This window comes from Cheilinus undulatus, linkage group 1 (genome assembly GCF_018320785.1).
Source record: "Cheilinus undulatus linkage group 1, ASM1832078v1, whole genome shotgun sequence".
NCBI classification, from domain to species: Eukaryota; Metazoa; Chordata; class Actinopteri; order Labriformes; family Labridae; genus Cheilinus; species Cheilinus undulatus.
Window position 1 is genome coordinate 35272841 of NC_054865.1, and position 7836 is coordinate 35280676.

General features: G+C 37.7%; 1 long non-coding RNA gene across 2 annotated transcripts; it reads left to right on the top strand.

Annotated features, from left to right (window-relative positions):
- Positions 1 to 1172: 1172 nt before the first annotated feature.
- LOC121512024 lies at positions 1173 to 7319 on the top strand. Of its 2 annotated transcripts, XR_005992083.1 has the most exons (4): positions 1173 to 1376; positions 5495 to 5984; positions 6115 to 6355; positions 6461 to 7319. It is a non-coding gene; the product is annotated as an uncharacterized LOC121512024 (long non-coding RNA). The 2 variants fall into 2 exon arrangements; XR_005992082.1 differs by having other exon boundaries at positions 5495 to 6355.
- The last annotated feature ends 517 nt before the right edge of the window (positions 7320 to 7836 follow it).

Below are 7836 nucleotides of genomic sequence, written 5' to 3' on the forward strand. Positions count from 1 at the left end.
AATTTAGCTCAGAACCTGTGAGAATTATACAAACCCTAAAGTGTTCAATTTAACACTTCATGAGTTACATTAACACTGATGATTTTACTGTGTACATTGACATTTTCGTGACTACTTTACATTGTGTTCTATATTGTAGATATCTGCTAGTTGGTAAACATTTGGTATTTCATTTGCTAATTTTGCATTTTCTTTCCCATTTATGATATTTAAAAACATGTAATGTTCTGTGTTGCTCAGGGATATGCTTTGTGGCTTGCTTGTTTTGTATAATGAAAATAAAGACTTGAATCTTGAGTCATAGTAGCAGTGGATTTACTTTAAATTTGTCTCCAAATTAATGGTGATAATAGCTTACTGTAAAATGCCCAGGAGGACATTTGGGTATCAGTTTGGATCATTAATTATAAATGCTTCAGGATCCCACTTTAAATTATTCTTATAACTTTAGCAACCTCTATGGAATCTAAGTCCTAGATGTGTTGTGAATTTTGCTTTTATTTTATGACTTTGAAAAAAAATCTGATTTAAATTGTGTGTTTCTGTGGTACAAGTAGGCTAATATGCTTTTTTCATTATCAATATAATTCATTATAATTGAAACAGCTGAAGTTCTCGAATGCTATGAGACATGTTACCTGTTATTTCAACATTGTTTGGTTGTATGATGTTAATGTAGGTTAACTGCAAGAGCCTGTTAAATTGGAGTTGGGTTGTCATATAACTCAAATAAACCCCCTCCATCATCCTAGTTATGGAGCCAAACATAACAAGTGTATGTGAAATACACAAATACTTGTTAAACTGCAGTTTAATAGCAGACATAAGCTCTATGGAACCTATTTTATGTAAACATGAGTTCTATGTCACTGCCACAGCCTATATATAAGAAACCCAGTGCCTCATTTGACATGTTAAATACAATAGGTAAATCAACATATTTTATTTTCATCTTCCCTTTTTATGGAAAAACATATTTGTGTCTGTTATAAATTATGTGTTTTTAAAAAACATCTTGTATACCCAATTGTGCGTTTTTAATCAAAAGGATGACATTTGTGACACACGTTTAGGAGTTTACTCTAAATTTAATCGTTTTATTGAGATATGGCTTTTACTTTGAAGGGTTCAGACCAGAAGTGTCGTTGCTTTTGGCGGAAATAAGGCGGGCATTTGAAAACAAGCGAGCAGAAAGTTGTTGTCAAACATCAAATTCTGAATCTGCTCTATTATTTGTTTAACATTTAAAAAAGGGATGTTTTCCAACGGAGAAAATCAGCAGAGGAACAGCTGCGCACTATTTGATGCCACGACGCCCGCAAAGACAGCGACGATAATCGATACCAGTCGATCGATCGATCCGGAGGACAAGTAAGGTAAGAAAGTGTCTGAGTCAAAAGATGGATAGTATATAGTAATCACATTGTGGTGACAGTTGCGGCTGTAAATTAAAAAAAACGTACGGAGACAAGACTAGTTATCGTCTAAACTTGTAAATATTTGATGAAAGCTCGATGTTTCAGACAACTATCACCGCTTGACTTCAGCTGTACTCTACAGTAACACTGTCACCAGAGTTTAGACAGAAGGTAATGTTAACAGGAAAGGCTAGCTGTGAGAGCCGTGGTTTATTTAAGGCCTTGTGGATTTTAAATACGTCGTTAAGAACTAATATAATGACCGAAGTAATGCTTTCACATGAAGTGTTCTTCACATGACAGCTCACTGTAGCTACAGGTGTGCCCACGGCCACTAACGAGGTTATTTATCATGGTCCGCTTAAACTCGGCGATGCAATTCTTAAACCTAGCAACGCAGCTACAAACTGTAACAGCGTGTTGTAGTATAAAATATGTAAAATTATACCAGTATTTCAGATGGAGAAATGTGTCTTTTTTATTGAATTCTGTTACCGAGCAATGTAAAGTAAATACGGCACGGTCCTCCCACTGTGAGGGAACTACTTTTTCTTCCGCGCTAGTGAGAAACCAGACAAGAGGACTGCGGTAAAGTAGGGATCAAATTGTCTGTCGCTGTGGCTTGGTGATACGATATTCTCCATGTTATTCAACATCATATCTGTGTTTTATGCTAACGTTATATAGTTGTGTTTTTAAACATCAGGCGGATGATTAGTGTGTTTATTTTGTTCTACTTAGCCTTTATTTTAGGAATGTAATAGTGAAAGTTACAGCGGCAATGGTTTAACCAATTGAATCTAAAGACTTGATCACAATAGGACCTTCCTGTTTGTAATGATGTGGGGCTGGCAGTTATATATGTCATGTTGCTTAACAGCAATAAAGAAAACATGTAATTGTATCTAATGTAAAGAAATCAAATCGTTAGGTATTGAAAGCATAACTTAGAAATAGTATGATGACTGATAAAATATTTAAACATTGAGGTTTGTTAATCTCAACTACATGTTTTGCTTTTGTTTCAGATGACAAGTTGGATTATGTCTCCAGCCTGAGAGGCAACAATTAGATATAATAATAATAAAGTTAGTTTTGAGTGTCTTCAGCCTTACACGGGTACATGAAGTGAAAAGAGAGCCAGGCCTCAGCTGAAACTAATATGACTGAAAGAGAAACAGACTTGAAACTGAAATCGGGAAGAACATAACGGTGTGGAGAAAACACATGGGTGGTGAATGAGCTCAGACTCAAGAGACTAAAGTAGGTTTAACATTTGTGTTTCTGATGTGAGATGATCAAACATGACAAGCTGATCAAAACACAATACACAGACTTCTTTTTCCACACAAATGTAATTTTCAAACTCAAACTCAAAATAGTTGGTCTGCCTTAATCCAAAGCAGAATCTTATTTTTAACATGTTTTGCTGTACGGCAATCAACCAAACAAGCGTTAATATCGTTTGATTCTACTTTTGTTCGTTGATAAATGCACATACAAAATTTAAACCACACCGTACAAGTGCTGTGTTAGCATTTTAAGAAGCAGGTGGGCTGCTGTTGTAAAGCTTTGGGTCGCCCCTCACATGTAATCCTGGTGTTATATTAAAGAAGGCGTGCTGCACCCTCAGGAGCTTCAGGAAAGTTCCTTAAGTACGCAGACTTCGTTGACTGTTCATTTATTTATACACGCAACTAACGACATGCACATACTTCTATCCAATGCCAAATTAAACTATTAGGTATTTACAAGACTTTAAAGTGTCAAAATGTCTTTCATATTCTCTTTTTTCATTCATTAGTGGGCATCAACGACAATAGAGAGATAAAATATTTAACTATTTTTCTTTTAGTGACACATACTGTCTATACATAAATGCTGTTTTCTTGAATCTGAGTTTAAATAGAATTAATAGGAGAGCCATGGTCAATTTAGAGTGTATGACAAAAAAAGACGGATAGGCAGAGAGACAAATTTGAATCTGAAGCAGTTATATAGACAGACATAGATGGAGGGCTCCCTCCTCTTGTCTGTATTATTTAAAGCAGACTGCCACCTGTTGGACAAACTCAGATTTCACAAACTTTACCAGATGTTCTTCACCTAGAAAATACCAGATAAAAAGCTTTGTTTTATATTGACTTCAGTGTTCATTTACAATGTGCTGTTGGCATAAAAAAAGTTTAAATGAATATAGAATCTATAAACGGTTTTCTATGAATGCTTGCTTTATAGCTGTACTATAGTATGTGGAAATGTACATAAAGAATATATGTAGAATAAACAATTATAAGGCATTTTAGCCCCTCTCAAAATGTACTGGCCCTTTATCCAACACAATAATATCCAAACTGGACAGAATAGGTACTTCACAATGTCCAAATCGTGTCATGTGCGAACTACAACCTCATCTAATTTGCTGGTTGTTGCTGAGGTTAGGGAAGGCTTAGACTGTCTGAGGAAACATGAGGAGTGTCGAATAGTATTTGCCCCATTCATGTTTTTTCTAATTATATTTGTCACATTTACATGTTTCAGATAATTAAACCAATTTTTATTTTAGACAAAGATAGCTGTGCTAAATACAAACTGCAGTTTAAATGGTGATTTCATTTATGAAGAACATCATGCCAACAGTCAAACATGGTAGTTGTTGTGTGATGGTCTCTGCTTCAGGACCTGGACGACTCACTGTTATTGATGGAACCACTTCTGAATCAAAATGAAAGTTTTGAGTGGCTCAGTAAAAGTCTGGACTTAAATCCAATTAAGATGCTGTGGCATGACCTTAAACAGGCCGTTCATGATTGAAAACTCTCCAATGTGGCTGAACTTAAATCATTCTGAAAAGAAGAGTGGGGCAAAACTTCTCCACAGTGATGTAAAAGACTCAATTTCATGTCTGCCAACACACCTATATGTAAATATAGCAATGTAAGAGTGTACAGGCGGCAGTTTAAACCCGCTGATTTGGCTTACAGCCAAAACTAATCACAACAACACCTAGACAAATCTGGAAGGCCCACCTTATTCCCATTGAAGTGTCTTGAATGTGATGGCAAATGCAAGCAGGTGACAGCATCATGACTAAGTTAAATAATGTATTTAACATGTAAAATTAAGAGCAGAGTACAGGAAGAGAATACTTGAGGACTAGGAGGGAAAATTCAGGGTGAAGTCTGGGCGAAAGAAAGCTTGAATCCCACTTGCACGATACTCCTGTAAATTTCCTAAATTTACCTTGGTGAGCTGCATACATGAATGCAAACAACAGAGTTTTTATAAACTCTTAGAAACCCGGTTAGAAAGTGACAGGACCAATCAGCATCGAGGGGCAGTACTTTCGGGCACGGCAGAGTCGTGACGTATGCAAGCAGCGAGAAGAGGCCGGTGCAGTTATGGCTGAAGACATTAGTGTGGATGCTGCTAAAGTGCCAGTTTTATCAGAACTTGATATTTCTTTGTTAAAAGAAGAACAAAGAACAGTATTGAGTTGTTTTCTTTTCAAAAACGACAAAAGTCGGGTACTGATATGTCTATAGTCGCCATGGTTCGTATTATGCAGCTATCAATGGAGTTTATTCATCGGTAGCGGCACACCTCGGTTTCGGGCTACAGCATCACATGTTTTGTTGCTCTGATTGGCGCGTAAAGATGTGACAGACAGAACGTTCATCCAATCACCTTCCGAGTTTTTTTTCAAAGGCTCTGCCCTTTCCCAAGCAGCGTTTATGGAAGGTTTTCCAGATAGATATGTGAAACAAATCCATCTGGTGTGTCAGGTTATCTGACCGCATGATAACCTGTCACTTGTGCCACAAGAAAAAGTAATATTGACATAATCCAGAAATCCAGACTCAAAACCCACCTGTTCAGGATAGCCTATTCTTTGTTATTACTTTGTCCTATTTTTATACTGTGTTAGCTTTTATCTATTGTTTTTATTGTACTTGTTTTTATCTGTAAAGTGACCTTGAGTGTTAAGAAAGGCGCTACTAAATAAAATGTATTATTATTATTATTTTTAATAATGAAAGTAACTAGATGTTTTGCACATTCTTTCTCCTGTTTAGGCCGATGTGTTCCATGTGGATCAACGCATTTTGGCAACAGCTTCCACAGAAAAAATAGACCTGGTGCATATCTCGAGAGGAGCAGCGTGGAGTGGCACTTCTGGCACACGCCAGAGATGGGCCGGATCACATGCAATGGAATTACAAAGATGGGCTAGAGAGGGGGTGATTTGCTCCAGAGTGCATTATATGTGCAGATCACTGTACAGAGTATGTGGAATTTGAGGGTGACTTAATTCTGAAAAGTCCCTGCTTAGAACCCCTAGAATTTTTCCCTCCCTCACTCGTCCATTCACTGACAGGAAAACAGCAGGAAAACGTCCTGCTGTTTTCTGCTTTTCCTGTGAGGGTAAAGTGTGAAGAAGCAGGCCAGGAAGTTTCAGGGTAGTTTTCAGGTTTTCAGTGTAAAAAGGGCAGGTGTTTGCATTAACACATGCAGCATGACCCTGGGGCTGATACTGAATCAACCTTTCCATGTCTGTCAGTTACTGTAAGTATAACATGGTGGCCTCCACAGCCTTTCTGTTGCAATTAATGTTAAATGTAGTTAAACATAATGTAAGTTGTTGTTTTAAACCCTTGTATGAGGACATTTTAAGTTTGACATAGTTTTGTCCCAGGTTACCCCAGAAGCCCCCAAGCACCTCATCTCATCCAGAGACCTAAGTGAAAGTTTTCCCTCTGTAGAGTCAGTGGATTTTGTGGACTCAAACTCCTTAGAGAAGACTGAATTAAGCTGCACAGTAACATCTAAATCACAAGAGGACACAGCAGAAGTCTGGAAGTTTTGTGAGTGACAGCTGCCTGATGGAGCTCTTCAAGAAGTGTCAATCTTGTTGACAGCCCTCTTCCAGAACGAAGGTGAGGCCTTGGGGGTCAAAGTCACACAGATGCGTATGAAAATCACTACTTTAACTCCTTCTGATATCCACCTTCTAACAGCTTTTTCTGTTTTCTATTCTGAAGGCAGCTCTTCACACTTTGAAAAATGGTCCGGACATCTGCACCTGTATTTCATGGGACATAAAACCATCAAAGGTTTTTGAAATACAGAACGCATACCTCAACCCAGAAGAGAAACAGATGCAAAGGATGGAGTGGGGAGGTTCGCCAGCAGCTACCTGAAAGCACTCCTCTTCACAGTTCAGGTGATGGTCAGTGTGATTCATTTGGTTTCAGGGTTAAGAACTAAAAGGTGTTGGACTCTTAGTTGTGTCTTTTTTTTCCAGGAAAAAGATTGACAAAACATCAGTAACTCTGTGTACACACTTTAACAGAAATATGCATGTACCCAGTGATTAAAAAATTCCTCAAAGTTAAGATGAGTTTGAGAGAGAATACACAAAAATGACTTGTACAAATGTCAAGACAAAAATGACAACAGGGTATGTAGTTCAAAGTTAGAAAAGAAATGTTTATTTAAGAATCAGTGGTACCATGCAAACAGACAATAATTTATATAAGCAGCACATACAGCAGGACAAAAACTTTAGCATTTATCATAACACATTTGCATGTGTAAATCATCCACTCTTTTGAATCAGGAGGCTTTGTTAAAATATTAATCTAAACTTGTCTGCACATATTGTTTCATTCTGGCATTTCAAACTGCTTTTATTTTGAAACTTTACAACAGATACGGAGCATACTTTACTGCAAATAAACCATGATGTTTAAACCTTGCTATATACCAAACCAAAATTATTGTGTATTACACCTCTAGTTTATCTTATGTGCAGGGTTGATTGTAAGACTGCATTCATGTTTTTTCATTAACAGTCAAGATGGCTGCCACTGAGGCAGGAAGTATTTTCTTTATAAAATGATAAACAAATGAATACAATAAACTGTACTATTACAGATAAATTCATTTTGTGTCTCCAATCTGCATATAACTACACTGTAAATCAGTGCATCCATTTTCTATACCGGGGGGCTGGAGTCCATTCCAGCTGTCATTGGGTGAGAGGCCGGGTACACCCTGGACTGGTTTCCAGTCAATCGCAGGGCTGACATATAGTGACAGGCATACTCACATTCACACCTACGGCCAATGTAGAGTCGCCAATCAACCTAACGAGTGTGTCTTTGGGAGGAAGCCGGAGTACCCGGAGAGAGCCCACGCAGGCACAGGTAGAGCATGCAACCTGCGCACAGAAAGGCCCTGACCAGGAAGGAACCTTCTTGCTGCAAAGCAACAGCGCAAACCCCTACGCCACTGTGCAGCCCACTGTAAAACTGTTAAACCAAAGAAGATGAAAATACTCTAGTTATGTCAAAGTTTTAAGTAGTGGAACTGTTTTTTGAATAATCCCTGATGAGTTAACAAAACTCAAAACATT